The sequence below is a fragment of the Pinus tabuliformis genome, chromosome 2_2, assembly GCF_031772625.1.
Source record: "Pinus tabuliformis cultivar Carrire ecotype Pingquan chromosome 2_2, CPIR1, whole genome shotgun sequence".
Taxonomy (NCBI): Eukaryota; Viridiplantae; Streptophyta; class Pinopsida; order Pinales; family Pinaceae; genus Pinus; species Pinus tabuliformis.
In genome coordinates this window covers 867,932,655-867,949,061 of record NC_142300.1, presented here as the reverse complement: position 1 = coordinate 867,949,061, position 16,407 = coordinate 867,932,655, and positions in this window count along the sequence as shown.

Below are 16,407 nucleotides of genomic sequence, written 5' to 3'. Positions count from 1 at the left end.
CATCTGTGAGTATCCTGTCCTCTATTGCTTGCAAATCACTGGGTTGCCCAGCGCTTTTGCCTGAGATAAGAAATCTCTCGGGTTTTGACAAAGGAACCAGTCGACCATTAGGGATTCTACCTAATGTGCCTATTACATTGAAAGGGAAGGCTATCAAGATGAATTTGATGGTCGTCCAAGCACCCTTAGATTATAACCTACTCCTTGGACGAGACTACATATATTGCATGGAAGCAATAGTCTCCTCACTCTTTCGAATAATGTGTTTTCCATACAAAGGAAGAATGGTCAAGCTCGTAGACCAACTTTCATTTCCGGGATCACGCATCGCAAATAGTCACATACCTATCCTGAATGGTCTTTTCGATCAAGAAAGGTCTCTACCTCTGGTTCTTCTTCCTGATGAGTGCGAGTGATTCGGGAAAGTAGGGCCGGAACCCAGGGGGCATGCATCCTGGTCTGCTGGGGTCAAGAAAAACCTTGGGTGTAAAGTAGAATTTCCGCGGGAGAATATGACTAGTCCGTACCCCGTCCCCTCCTTCATCTTCGTAAAACAGAAGAGCCGGCAAGAGCTCTCATGCAGAAGAAGGGGCAGTTAGGAATGGGGTTGTTCTGGAAAAGGATTCTTTTGTCAAGGTTACTTGTTTGACAAAGGTCATTCACCTTTGTCTAAAAAAGTAGGCTCTGCCAAAGAAGGGGATCCGTTTGCGGCAGCAAGTAGTAACCATCTTTGGATAAAAGGCAAGCCTCACCCATTAAAACAAATGATTTAAAGGATAAGTAGGGGCAGCCTCCAAAGAAAGAGATTCTATTGCTGCAACAAATTGTAACCATCTTTGTGTAACCTAATGATAGACATCGTCGAAGAAAGAGTTTCATTTGCGGCAGCAAACAAAACCATTCTTTGGGTAACCAGAAAGAGGTAAGCCTCACCCGTTGAAAACAAGGGTTTTTGACGGACAAGTAGGGGCGACCTTGAAATTAGACTTACACCTGGGGGCATGCAAACCTCTTGGAATGCAAGCACGAGCGGCTATTTTGTTTTTTAGTTTTTTAGGTCCCCCCTTTAAACCTGTAGGTCTAACCCGTTAAACTCGTAGGATTAGCCGATACCCAGCTTGCATAAAGAGAGGATATGGAGCAAAGCATAGCGAGATGAAGCTCCTTAAAAAATAGCGAGCAGCCTACCAGGAGACCTTCCTACTTTATGACTAGTAAAAACGAGCAGTTTTGGCAAAGTTCATGCTCGTTAAAAAATAAATGCAAGATACGAGCAGTTTTGGCAAAGTTCATGCTCGTTAAAAAATAAACGCAAAACCGAGCAGTTTTAGCAAGAGTTCATGCTCATTAAAAAATAAATGCACATGTGAGCAAGCTTCCCCCAGAGTTCAAGCTCATCAAGAAAAAATGAACCGGTAAATAACCATTTGAGACCGTAAATTCATCAACCATAAAAACCTTGGTCGTGTTTACCGTCACATCCACTTTTCATTTGGCCGATCATTCACATCCACTTGATTGTTTACCTATTTTGAGGAACAACTGCGAAGAGTGATTTCACCTAGCCATCCTTGTGACACTGCCGTGATTGGAAAATTCCAACCTGTACCTAGAATCAGCTGCTATCCCTGTTTATCACTCGTTCCTCAAAATACGAGTCTTCTTTGAGCTCTTTTCACTGACTCGTAAAATATGAAAAGTTTGCCGAGTTTTGGCCTTCCAGCTCGTTAAAAGGACCGGAAGAGCTATCCCTCCTCTAGATTTTAATCTTTTTGGACCTGAGGGATTAATTGCACAAAAAGATCGAGCGCTTGTCTAGTTCGGATCGATAAAGATATCGAACATTCATCCCTTCTATATTGTTTTATACTTTTTCGGACTTAAGGGATTAGATGACGAAAAAGGACCCCTGGAGTCCACTTTATGTACCCTTTTCAGACTCTCTAAAGATGAAAAGGACCGAGTTTTCTTTGTCGCTGGGCTCGTTAAAAATACTAGATAGCGACAAACTTGTCTTTAGATGAGAACGAGTTTCCCTATCGTTAAGCTCGTTAAAACATAGCGATGGGCTTTCCCGAAGGGCAGGTTATAGAACAAGCATATGTTATCCTCCTCAAGCTTGACAAAAATAAAGAGGTACTGGTCAGAAATGACTGGGGAAAAATTGGGAAGAACCTCAAAGCTTAATGGTAGCAAGTCGCTCTTGAACATGACACTTTTGCCTCCGTAAATATCGGGTTGGGTTATTATCATTCACCGGTCCCTTCACCATGGTCTCGCCATACCATCCATACATGGGGTAATGCTACCGATCCATCACATCAGTGTCGTTATATGTTCAAGAGATGTCATTCAGAAAGTGTCAACCGGGTCCCATCCACTACCATACATCATCTTTCATCCTTCCATGACCGCCACCCTGAATCATATTTCACAGATCGTTTTCACCATCATCACTAGCTCCGTTCCGTGTCACTGATGTGGGATTCATTAAGGCCCTCCTTTGACGGATCACTTCTTGTCGACATCAGCTCACTATCCAAGAAGTTGATCTAGGAACACCCCCTCAGTACTTTGAAGCTTGCATGCCTCAATGGAAAGTTTCTCACTTCCGGCGATAGGTATACATTAATGACCTTCGACCGGGAGACTTTGCGTGGTGTTCGACGTCAGATCCTATATTCACGCCACGTGAATTGTGCTGCAGTACCTTGAGGGTCATCATCATTATCGGTGATTCCTCTCGCGCTTGTTAACAGTTTACATTATTGACTGGTAATCAAGCGATGTCTTTCCATGTTCGACTTCAAGAAATTCTCACATGGATCGACTTGTACTAGAGTGAAGATCGGACAAGTTTGAAGACCACGGATCTAGTTTCATCCATCCGGGCTGCGCTATATATTCAGGAGATAAAAACATAGACATGTGCAGCAGATGATCATCCTACTAAAAGGATGATAATTAAAACCAGAGAATTATCAGTCTATTATCAGACGATCGCCTGTTTATGTACAGCAAATGTATTTATAAAGCTGAGCATGGGAAATGCCCGCATCAGCTAGATCATGAAAAGAAAGTATGAAAAGATAATGTATTGTATTGTATTTTGTTACAAGTCACCTCCCGACGATTGAATGAACTTCGGATCCTCCTAATAAAGCATTTCACCCGATAAATGACCTCATACTTTAGGGGGCAACTGTTATAGACATTTTTGTGCCTTACAGCATGGAGCATGAAATGTCAATAATCTGAGGGATCCAAAGTCCCTAAACATGTTTTTCCTACCCCTAGAGGAACAAGGTCAGCAAACCACAGCACTACAGAACAGTTCTCCACTGAAAAACACTCAAAAACAGGTCAATTTTGGATCAAAGCAGCTGCTCCACTAAGCATCTGCGCTGAATGTCAAAAGCTCTATGGTGTACCTACGCTGCATAGCAAGTGCAACAAAGGCTACCTGCGCTGGGCGTACTTTGACATGTGGAGGAATCTTTTCTCAATGTGCCAGTGCCCAGGAAGCTTCCAAAATGACACTTGGATCAGAAGATTCGCCTAATGATGAGTAAAGAGGTTCTAAAACTCCAAGTGGAAGGTAGAAACTCCGAGTGGACTCAAGGACTGAAGAACAACTGGAGTTGAAGAGGACAACAAGTCACACATCAAGCTGACTTATCTTCACTCCAAAACTCTATATAAGGATCTCATCCCATGGGATCTGGAGGCCGGAATTTTGTGCAAAGAATTGCTGTTGGTTTACAGTTGTGAGTATTGGGTGATTGCTTGAGGGAGGTGAAGAGGAGATTTCTTTCCGTCGGGAAGGTGATGCTGGATTGGACCTCTCATGGTTGTATCACCGCCTGAACCTTACTTCCTTATATTAATAAAGCATTTGAGGTTCTTCTATTCGCATGTGTTTCAATGGTGTATTGTCTTACTTGCGTATTTGATTTATGCTAATCCTTGAATCAATTATGAATGCATGCTTCTTGTAGTTTCCTTTTCTTGTCTTGTTCGCAGGATCTCGTGTAGCTGGGCCCGTGAGAAGACTTGGAGCTGGGAGCGAGCGGCAAATAGAGGAGATTGGATCGACCATTTGCGCAAGACATCAGTAAGTGGATCTCTTCCTTTCATCTCTTGCATGTCATAAAGAAGTAACTTTAGATAGCTTTGCTTCAGCTGTTGCTAAGGAACTATCACCCTTAGAGTGGGATAGGGTCATTCCGTGTTGGATACTTTTCCCCACAACAGTCCGCCTTTTCTTTTCGGTCATATATTCTCTTGATTCTCTCTTGCAGCTTGAAAGTGTTCTGGAATACCTCCTCTCTAGTTTGCTACAAATGAATCATTTGATTGATCCTCCGCTGCAAACTATCATATTCGTTGTCTGCTTGTAAAAGTTTAACCACTGGGACTACCAAAGAGGTTGGGAAGATTGTGTCCACACCGTACACAAGCTCAAAAGGAGACATGCCTATAGATTTCTTTTGACTTACCCTGTCTTCCCAAAGTGAATTAACCAGGTTCTTGTGCCAACTTTTCTTGTTAGTTTCCAGCAGCTTTTTTATAATGTTGACAAGAGATTTATTTGAGGATTCCGCCAATCCATTACCTTGTGGATAATAGGTAGTCGAGTGCCCCAAAGTGATTTGATACTTATGACAAAATTCAATCATTCTTTTCAATTTAAAGGCTGCTGCATTGTCAGTGATCAACTTATTTGGACAACCAAAACGAGACAAAAAGTTGTTTTCAAGAAATGAGATGATTAGCGAATCAATGGCTTGCCTTGTAGGAATCGCCTCAATCCATTTGGTGAAATAATTCGTCGCTGTGAGGATCCACTTATGCTGTGTTGAAGAAGAAGGATGAATTTCACCGATGAAATCCAAACCCCACTACTGAAATGGAGCACTTACTTCAATGGGCTTGAGTGGTAAAGGCTGCAACTTCCTCTTACCTTGAAAAATCAGACATTCATGGCAGCTGGCCACTGTTTTGTACACATAAGCAAAAAGAGTTGGCCAATAATACCCCACTCTCAAGATTTTATTGGCTGTTGTCTTCCAGAAAAGATGGCCTCCACAATCTCCTTTGTGAAAGTCTTCCATAAACTGTTTTGCCTCCTCTTCCACTAAACAATTAAGCAAGACACCACCAGGATCTTTCCAATAGAGTGCATCGTTCATGATACAAAACTTAACAACTTTCAATTTCAGTGTCCTAATTTTATTCTTAGCCATTCCAGGTGGTGATGACAAATTTTGAAGCACATAAACAATGTCTGAATACCAAGGAGAAAGCAGAAAAATTTCTGATACCTGAGCGGGCAGATTCTCCTCATTTTCCTCAAACATAGTAGCAATTATATTGATGTCCAAGGCATGCAAATTTGACTCAGCCATTAGTTTAGCTAGTCCCTGTCCTTTAATAAGTTTTGTCGGTTTGATCTCCACATCATACTCCAATAAGGCAACAATCCATTTGCCTCTTCTCCCCTCCAGATCTGTTTGCACTAAGATATCCTTAACAACAGCAATAGGGACATAATCAAGGATGTGGGAATGCAAAATATAAACCCGAAAATCTTTCAATGCCTTTACCAAAGCAAGGCCTATTTTTCAATAATATTGTACTTCAATGCCACATCCCTTATGGTTCTGCTAAAAAACGTGATTGGCTTTTCAAGCTGTTCTCTTTTCTGCATCAAGACCGCTGCCATAGTGTGATCTGAGGCAAATGAAAACAGAATAAAATCCTGAGTATAGTCCGGGCTGATCAAAACCGGAGCTGAAGAAAGAGCTAATTTCACCAAATTGAAGGACTTAATTGCTTCCTCAGTCCATCTCACTACACTATCTTTTTTGAGCATGTTTGTGATTTCCCTTAAATGTTCTGCAAGATTGGGCACAAAGCGATGCAAAAAATTCAGCTTACTACTGAAGGATTGGATTTCTTTCTTACTTCATGGAAAATAAATCTTTTGAATGGTGTCCAACCAAGCTGGATCAATGCGAATTCCCTCCTTTGAGATAATATGCCCGAGAAGCTTGCCTTCATCCATGGCAAACAGACTCTTCTTTGGATTGAGAGAGATAACATACTTCCTAAACCGCTGAAATACAATCTTCAAATGATAGAGGTGCTCTTCATCCGAATTAGAGAAAACAGTCAAGTCATCAAGATAAACAACCAGAAAGACATCTTTTTCATTAGCAAATGCGATATCCATCACCCGCTGAAAGGTTGCACCAGCATTTTTCAATCCGAAAGGCATCTTTGCATAGTGAAAAGTTCCCCATGGAGTGGTGAACGCTATTTTGTCTCTGTCATCCTCATGGACCAGAATTTGGTTATAACCCGAATAACCATCGAGTAGCGACATCCGAGATGCTCCAACTACTCTTTGAAGTATGTGATCCATCTTGGGTAATGGATAGTTATCCTTCAAAGAAACTTTATTCAAATTTCTAAAATTAATACATAGCTGAATGTCACCTGTTTTCTTGCGCACAGGCACCAAGTTTGAAATCCAATCTGAAATATTATGGGGACTATGATACCAGCTTTGTACAACCTATTCACTTCCTTCTCAATTGAGGGCAACAGCTTTGGATTTATTCTTCTTATCTTCTGACGAAAGGGGTTTCGATTTGGCTTGATCGGGATGGTATGCAGAATTATGTTGGTGTCATATGTATTCAAATCTGAATAATCCCAAGAAAATACATTAGTAAAAGAAGATATCAAACGGATATACCTTTCTTTTACCCGTGGAGACAACGCCTTGGATAATTTCACCATTTTAGGATTTTCAGCTGATCCAATGTTTACATCCTCAACTCCTTTCTCGGTTGGCAGCAAGCTTGGTTTTCGAGCCACATCATCCTGATCGAAGAGCTCCTCTAAAGGTATTAGACCTTTAGGAATAATGTTGTCTTTGAGCTGTAAAGCTTCCATTTGATTGACTTCTATATCTGCCTCACCGTCATCATACTCCACATGAATAGAAGTGTATTTGAATTTACCTTTATTTTGCAGAAATTCATTGATCTTATCATCATCTTGAAACACCTACCAATATCTTTGATTGTCGGGGATAGCTGGGCGATGTTTCACATGAATCTCAAACTTGTTGTTTGAATTCATCCGAACTTTCAAATTACTTGCTGTTGTTGCAAGTGAATCCGCAATGGCATTCTGAACACGAGGAACACATGTCAAACTGTAATATGAAAATACTCTCAAAATATCAAGTACCGTATTACGGTAGGCTCGCATTCGAGGATGCTTAGCTTGGTATTCCCCTTTCACTTGCTTGATAACTAACTCGGAGTCACCATACATTGAAATCCTTTTAACATTCAACTTTCTAATAATTTTCAAACTAGCAATTAAAGCCTCATATTCAGCCTCATTATTTGAACAATCAAAAGCTAGTTTATAAGAACATACCCTTACATTGCTTGGCACTTTGTTTGGGGCAAAACCAAGGCTGCGTATCCAAATGCCAATTCTAGCACCTTCCCTTCTTACCGCGCCATCAAAATCCATGTTCCAAAGGTCTGCTTCATCCTCTTCCAAATGCTGAAACTCTGTTTGTTGTCCATCAATGTGTTGCTGCTGTCGGAAGGCTAATTGCTCAGTGGTACTATCAAGTCTCTGCCTCTCTTGCTTTAAGACTTCTATAAAATTTTCAGTGATCTCAGGAATGTCTTCTACTGCAACTGCTTGGCTATCGACATCATTAAAGCTATCTGAATACAAAACAAATGATTCTAAATCAGTATGTACATAGTTGATTGGATGATTTACCGGCTTCTCCTTGCTAGTGATCATGTACTTCATCTTTGGTTCCCAATATAGTTTCCTCATCTGACCAAACACGGGAATGGTAGCATAGGAGAAATCAAGTTGCCTTGTCCCTTTAATCTTTGCTCCCCAAGATCTAGAAAGAAGCATGCCAAATCTAGGAGGTATATCCACTACAACCACATCCATCAAAACATTTTTAGCCGGAATCTGATCCAAACTGACCACCAAATCCTTGATAAGACCAATGCACATTACTCTACCAGAATCAAAAGAAAAGAGGTCATGATATTTTCTAGTGATATCCAATCCCAATTTCTCCATTATGGCCTTAGTCATGAGATTATGAGAGGCTCCGGAATAAAACATAGCATTATGTAACACGAAGTCATGCACCTTGAGACTGATGTAGAAAGGTGTCACATCACTATCTTGAGACTGACCTTCCAATGCTGGCCCAAAAATCAACTCAGGACTATCATCCTCCACGTTCACCATATCAGATGATGGATCTAAAGTCAAGATCTTAGACACTTTCCCTTTGTAATTGTTGTTCTTCATCAACTCAGTCAAAGGAATGGATATTTTTAACTTAGCGATTTCATTTTCTAAGTTAAAAATTGAAAAATTTTCTACCTATTTCGCTGAAAATTATTTCTTTTCAGTTTTCTCACTTGACCTGCTTGGCTGATTGGGTCTTTCACTTGTTGATGGCGCTTTGTTGATAGTAGGATCAACTGTCTCTTTTCCCTTTTCTGCACATTAGGAAGATCATTCTTTGACGCTGCTGCCTCCTTCCTTTTCTGAATTGGATTTACGGGCACATCTCTACTTAAGAGTGAATATTGTCGCTGCTGAGCTGACAAAGCATTCATATATCCTCTTTGGTACTCATCAGGTTCTTCCTCAAGAACTGTCTCATTTGCCAAAATGAAATTCTCATCCCCTTTTTCAGCTGATTTCTCGGAATACTCCTCATCTTCAGTGATGAAAATAGGCATATCATCGGGTGTAAAGAAATGATTTTCTTCTCCAATCACATTCTCCTCCTCATCTGATTCCAGACCATGTACAAAATTCTGCTGCAAAGGTGTCTTCACTTGCTGCTGCGTTGCTTGATCTTGTGTCCGCTGCTCTCTTTGTTTAATCCTAAATTGTGGTTGCTGCTGGCCACGGAAGTTAGGATTTATGACTTGTGGCTCAGATTTATCAAGTTTTAATCTATAAAACATCTGCTCCATATTACGAAGCACTTGATCTGAAGTGGAAACCTCCTCCTTTATTGTGACTTTCTTTTCAGCTTTTTCTCTAGCTCTTTTGGCAAGCAGATTTGCTTCAACGCTGACTGCAATTTTCTGCATATCTTCCAAAGCGGATGGATCTCTCTCTCTTAATTGATAAGCCATATCGGTATCAAAACCGTTCGGAAACTTAATCAAGGCTAGCCCCATAGGTGGCTTTATATGATCAGGAATTGCATTGTAAACAGAATTGAATCTAATACAATAGTCTTGGACAGACTCACCAACATTCTGCTTGATGTGCTCATATTCGGAAAGGATCTGAAGAGGATTTTTCTTCACTTCCTAGCGATCTAAAAATTGTCTCTGTAGGTTGGCCAATGTAGTGATACTTGCTGCTGGCAAAGCTCTGAACCATTTCCTCACTTCACCACCAAAGGTTTGTACAAACAGTCTCATTGTCACATTTTTTGCATCAATCTCATGAAGGTCGAAGAAATCTATCATCCTGTCCACATGTTGTTGGGCTGTAACACCTTGAGTAGTGCCATTAAACAAAGGAATTTTGCTTTGGTAATTGGCGGGAATATCATCTAAATTTTGAGGCAGCACAAGGGGAGAAAAACAAGCAGTCATTATTCTTGGTGGATTTTCAATCAGTCTTGGGGATGTTGGGGGAGTAGGTGCAACTGATGTATGGGGGGTATGAGGAGGTGTGTGCGGAGGGGAAGCAATTTTGGAAGTTTGAGGAGTAGAAGGATTAGATGGAGGTGATACTACTGCAGACTTTTGATCAGAGATAGTAGGCTGCACAGGGATGCTGGGAATGAAAGAAGTTTCAGTGGGAATTCTGGAGCTAGATGCAATTGTGAAGGATCCAAGGGTTGTAGACGCTGTCTCTAAAAAATCAGAGATGTTTCAAGCCACAATTGAAGTTTGGAGCTGTTTCAAAATATAATCATCAATCGATTTATTAGCCCTTTCAGTTTCAAGAGCTGTGATAAACTCTGGATTTAAGACAGTAGAACCAACAACACTTTCGGATTTTGTTTCAAACAATGATAGATCAAACTGTTCATCAAACTCAAGATCTTCAAGATATTCAAAACCCATAGGACATGAATGAGATTTGAACACGAGAATTATAGAGCTTCCTTAACGAAGGATTCGTGGAATAAGATTGGGATTTTCGTACGCAGGAGGGGGATCTGGATCTGGATTAGCTCTGGTATATTGCCTGGAAGCCAGTGTGCTATTATTTCCAAAAAAATCAAATGGACTTCAACAACTTGTTCAGCCTATCAAATTCTAAACTTATCATTCAAGAGCTTAGAATTATCTGATGTACTAGGGCGATTTGCAAGTTAGATATTTTGTTTATAATATTAGACCGGAGATGGACTGAAGTAGCGTTTATCTACTTGCGCTAATGCAAAGCAAAAGCATTTCGAAGGCTGCCTAGCTAATCTTCAGACTTTTTCTGTAGTTTATGAAACGAAGAACACTAACAAACAAATAATCTCAGTTCCCTAGTGGATTCGCCACTATTTTAGAGCCTAGATTTACCTCAGGCTGAAAAAGGTAGGATCCAGGGCCAACATCAAACCACGCTTAACCTGGTAGCTAGCCCTACCAGGTCGGGAGAGGGCTCTCTCCTGGTCAATCTCAGCAAAACATGATCACTAAGGGCTTGAGATGACTGATCTAACTACTTATCTTAGGCTAGGTATATGTACAAAGAATTTGATTGAATAAAATGATGATTTTGTTGGCTCTAATGGAAAAGCAGATCTTGGGTGTAGGGAATGAGGCTTAGCCTTGCAGATATCTCAATGGGGCAAGGTAGGAAACTGAATTTGGCACTTCAAATCGAATGAGATGGAGGGATTAGGCAGGTGAGGAGCTGAAGAGGGCAATAGAAACCATGGATCCTCTCCAAACAGCTGAAAACATCAAGAAACTAAAGCAAATCTCAAGTAAAGCACTGCAATTTCAGTGGATTCTACTTTCACTCTTGTTTGCTTTAGTTGAGAAGAAATAAGATAGATAATGATATACAAAACACATAAGTAAATTCACAATTACAAAAGAAAGCACTATACCTCCACATGAATCCCAAAGAGTGCTGCAAACCCTGATCTCAATTCCTTAGCCAAAAATGCTGATATGAGTGTACAATGAAGTTCAAGGCTTTCTCAAAAGTCCAACCATGATAATGATTGAAAAACACATAATATAGGCAAAGCATAGCTCATCCTAGCCTCTAGGGGTCGAGCTCACATGTTTAGGAGCTGTTCCAACTAATTCTAAACTAAGAACTAGAAATCAGGCAATGGAACAACATGCCTCTAGAAACAAGGGAACAGATTCATTCAGTTTCAAACAACTTTTAAACAGATGAATCTACCTCCACAAGTGAAAATTTGACATATTTACATCATGATCCATCAATGTACATGAAATTACATCACAAATTTTACATTAAGAGAATGAAAAAGTCAAACTGGTAAAAGCTGGGCGAAAAATAGAGCATTCCTGGTCAAACTGGCAAAATTTCCTCTATGCGCCGTGCCTGATTTCTCTATGCGTAGCGCCTGTTTGGAGCCACTTTTGGAGGCCTTCCCAGTGTCCCAATTTGCTCCAAGTATGCTTGTCGGAAAGGTCTACCTATCTTTCCAACCCAAGTGGAATTTTTCAATTTGGCCTCCATTTTCCCCTCCAAAATTCAATTCTCCCAACACTGCTTCCTGTGCGTCAAAATAGGGGCAGTAAGGTCATTTTTTGAGTGTTTTTGACCTTTTTGAGGGCTCAAAACCTGTCCAAATTTATTGACCATTGGTAGGAAAGCATACTTTTCCATGCCAAATCCAAAAATGCCGAGTTTTTTTGCTTTGGATGCTCCTAGCAAAAGCGAGCGCCACGTGGCGCGACGCATAAAGTAGAAAATGCTGTTTTTTGTGCCAAAAATTTCAAAAATGCAAAAATGCCCCAAATTTTTTGAAATTTGGGCTGAGTCTTCTCCATCAAGTGCTATGATGGGCCAAGGAAGCCTCAGCTAATATTTGAAGTCGATCATGCTCCTTTTGCCTCTTTGATCTCTTCTTCAATTTCGCCTTTAAGCTCCTGATTCTCTCCATGCAAACTTTGTTCCTCGCCATGTAATGAAAAGCCACGTGTCTCAACAATTTTTTCTCCTTGTTGGCCTTTTCCAACAATCTCTCTAAGTGGATGTTGGCTCTCTCAAGCCATGACTCCTGATCAGCATTGATCTCTCGCTCAAGTGAAGTGAACTCCACCCTCCTCCTTTGGGCAGCTTGGCGATTCTCTCGAATGTTTTGCAACTCCATAATTGCTTGTTGATCTTCAAGTTTCTTATTCCTTTGCTCCAGGTATTTAATAATCCACTCTGCCCTCTCCAAGTTGAGGGACAAGGCATTGATGTCTGCCTGCTGCTCCTGGATGATTTCTTTGAGATTTGCACTTTGCGGGCCCACATCTGTATCATCACCCTCTATGAGAATGAACTCGGTCTCCTGCTCACCTGATGGTCCCTCATTATGCAATGGCCTCTTGCCTTTGTGCTGAACCTGTTATGCTGATGACAGAAACGAGACCCCTTCCACCTCGGGTGGAGATAATACTCGCTTGGCCGCTGCGAACAACCATCTAGTGCCCTTTTGATAAGTGATAAACACCGGCATACTAGTGGTCTGTGTCTCATGACCTTCATGCTGATAAGAAGGTCCACCTATCTCATGCAAAGCCTCTGAAGGTCCCTGAGGAGTTGTGAAAAAATCATGAGAGATGAAATCCTCCCAAGTGATGCCCTGTAAGCCAAGCTGATGGATGACCACAATCTTAATGAGAGAAAAATGGTAAATACTGTTGAACTGCTGCTGAGGAGTCTTGTGTTGCACTAGAGTGGTCATCTTTTCAATATTTTGGCACATGAAATAAGGGATATTCATCATCATCACCCTGGTAAAATGCATCAGCAACCTGATATGATAAGCATATAAACGGGAAAACCGGCCCTCACAGCTGAAATACTTCATGATCAGTTTCATTAAAGGAGCATATGAATCTTTGAGGTACTGAAAAGGAAACACTCTTCTGAGTTGTCTCAAATAACCAGGTTTGATGTATGGTTCGTAATGCTGCTTGTCAATTTTCTGCCTCTTGTTCCATAGCTCTCAAATGTTGGGAGTATTGGTTGTTAGTGAAATAGATTCTGGTGTTAATGTGAAAGTGACACCAGCTAGAGTGGCCTGACCATCATGTAAATGAAGCACAAACAAACGAGCCAACTCATGGTGAAACTGAATGCTAGTGACCTTCTCACAAAATTCATAGCAGGACTGGTGCTGAAAACAAGTGATGGTAAGAGGGTAGGCCTGTAGCTCAGCAAGAGTGGTTGGTTCCTCTCGAATATGCTTGCCACCTCTATGAGGCCTCCTGGGTGTATGTACCTCTGTAGGTGAGTCACTGTGTGTCTCCTCTTCATGATCATATGAGGATCAGATTCCATTTTTGCTAGTGGATGAACTGTCTTGGAGCTGTCTTGATGAGAAGTAGGTGATTTATGATATTTTTGACTTCTGCCACCAAGGGAAAGAGTGATATGTGGGACTGTGGAGGATGGAAACAATGAGGGATTTAGGGACCTTTGGGATAGGGTTTTAGTTAGGGAAATAGGGAATTAGGGAATGATTTCTGAGTTTTGGGTATATCACTAGGGTTTGGGAATTATATTTAGGATTTTGGGGAAATGGGAATTGAGATGTGATTTGATGATGTTTAGGAATATGTGAGTTTAGGGGATATGGGAAACAACTGGGAAAATGGAGTGAGGGAGTGGAAAGATGAGGAAATGGGAAAAAAGATTTGGCAGGAAAATAGTTGATACAAACCCTAGCACTGTTTTCTTTGGAGAGAGAGGTAGGGTTTGATTTTCTTAGCCAACTACCATAAGATAACCACCATCAAACAAGCACCAAAATTGGGTGAAAAGTAGTGATAGAGGCTTCAACCTACTTGTACAAGTGAAGATCCAAGCATATTGGGTGATTTTGGAGCAAGTTGTTGAAGGTTTCGGGCTTGCTGGTTGTATGCGCCATGCATCAAACCCAACGCGCCGCACCAATTATGTGCGCCAAACCCTTGTAATTTTGAACTAGAGATCGCGGCCCAATGCACTGCGCCTGCTATGTGCACCATGCCAGTTGCCCAATGCGCTGCGCCTGCTATGTGCACCACGCCAGTTGCCCAATGTGCCGCGCCTCTGTTTCTTGGTAAATTTCACCGATTTTCTCTTGCTTGCTCACCAACATGGCTTTGCTTTATTTCCACTTTGTCTTTGAGTGAAAATGAGCTTTTCAAATTGAAAAAATGATTTACATACATGGAGCCTTTAAATTTTTGGTTTGCAAAACCCACTTTTACAATGTTTTGAAAATGACTTTATTTTGAACTCTGTTTTGAACTTTTTCACTTTATTAGAACTTGTGATGGACTGAATGACCTGTGTTTTGCTTGTTTTGCAGGGGATTGGAGCTACTGGGGCTAGGGAAAGTGACCAGGGTTACAGATGAAATGATTTACATATGAAGAAAATAAAATTACATAAATTTGTACAATAAAAGCAAAAATACTCTGTTTTTCCTCAAAACAGAGTTTTGAGGAAAGACACATCTCTAAGCACTTGATTTTGAATTTTATTGGTACTGGAACCTCCTCATGTGACTGCTGGTTGTTATTGGATACTTTGAAACACTTTTTGATGAAACCCTAATGAAACCCTAGACCTAATGACAATGAAACCCTAAAACAAAACCTTTGCAATCTTTTAACACAAAGATGATTGTATATGCTTTTGATGAACAAAAATGAGCCAACAGTTAAATGACATGAAGGAAACTGTATGAAAAGCCACTACCGTCAGATGATCCATGCACCTAATGGAATGCAGCTAACTGGGCGAGACACCTAATATGCAATGCAATAAGAAGATTTGATCTCTGACGGAGGGATGAAGATACCGACACTAACAGAGGCCCTAAACGACATTTTTTGGGAAAACTGGGACAAGCATGAGCCTTGGATTGATGTTTTCCATGCGAAAGTTTTAGCTATCAGATAGATATTTATAACGAGGTGTTGTGTGTGTTAGACAGAGATTGTATTCCAAAGTTACAACCCTGGAAGTTGATATACCAGTTTACCTAAAGGGGGCCCATAATTTTGGCAATTCATCTTGTAGGGTTAGGTTTTTTGATGTTTAGGGTTTTCCATTGTTTCTCAATAATAAATAGGCCTTCGAGCCTCATTGTAACACAATTTAGAGGGATGTAGCCTCCACATCTCTTCATAGAGATAAGCTACTGTCACTTGACCTAGTTTATTTCCATTATGTTTGTAAGCTTACTTCAGTATTTGATATTAATGAAGTGTTATTTCTACTGCATCTCTGTATTTATGGTGGTTATATCTATAATTTATTGCGTTCCTGTTTAAGTTCAGATCATCTTGTCATTTGTGTCATCTAGGAATTGTTCATTTATGTGATGTAAAAGGAGGTTTCCACCTCAAAGAGAAGTATTTTAAAGTTGTTGATCTATATTTTCTTCTGTTTTGTGATTTGGTTGCATAACATTTGGTATCATAGCTTTAGATTCTAGGGTTTCACGACTTCAAATAGGCCATGTTGGAAGTTTCTATATACATTTTTGTATACAAGGCTTTATAAGCTGAAATTTTGCTCATGTGGAGCCGAAACCTCAGTGAACTTCGTGTATAAATTTCAGATCCTTGTTCGCTATATTTTATGAGATATGGTCCGAATAAGTTAGGATTTTTGCATGCTCTAGAATTTAGTCTCAAACATGTGACCTAAAGTTTCACGAAATTTAGTTTTTCATGTATAATTTTGAGGGCCAAAGGTTGAAATAATGGCACTAACATTCCATACAAGTCCACTCTACTGAGCCAGTCCATAATCAGATCATTGTGGGAGATTGGGCATAAATTTGTCTTAAATAATCCAATCTTGGTATGACTTGTTGCGTTGGAAATAAGACTTAGAGGGCTACCACAAAACAAAATTTCAGAGCTTGGGGAGTTGAAATTATAGAGAAATAATAGTTTCAATATTGAACTACTAAAATCAAGAAAAATGTGTGTATTTAAAAAAATTGTTTGAAGTAATTCAAAGAGAATAGTGAAGCAGAGAAATCATTATTTGGTCCCAATATGCCTTGTATCAAGAAAATGGATACACCTAGTAAGGAAACAAAAATATATAGTATGATTCATGAAGAAGAGGAAGAAATGCAACGTGATATATCAAAATTAC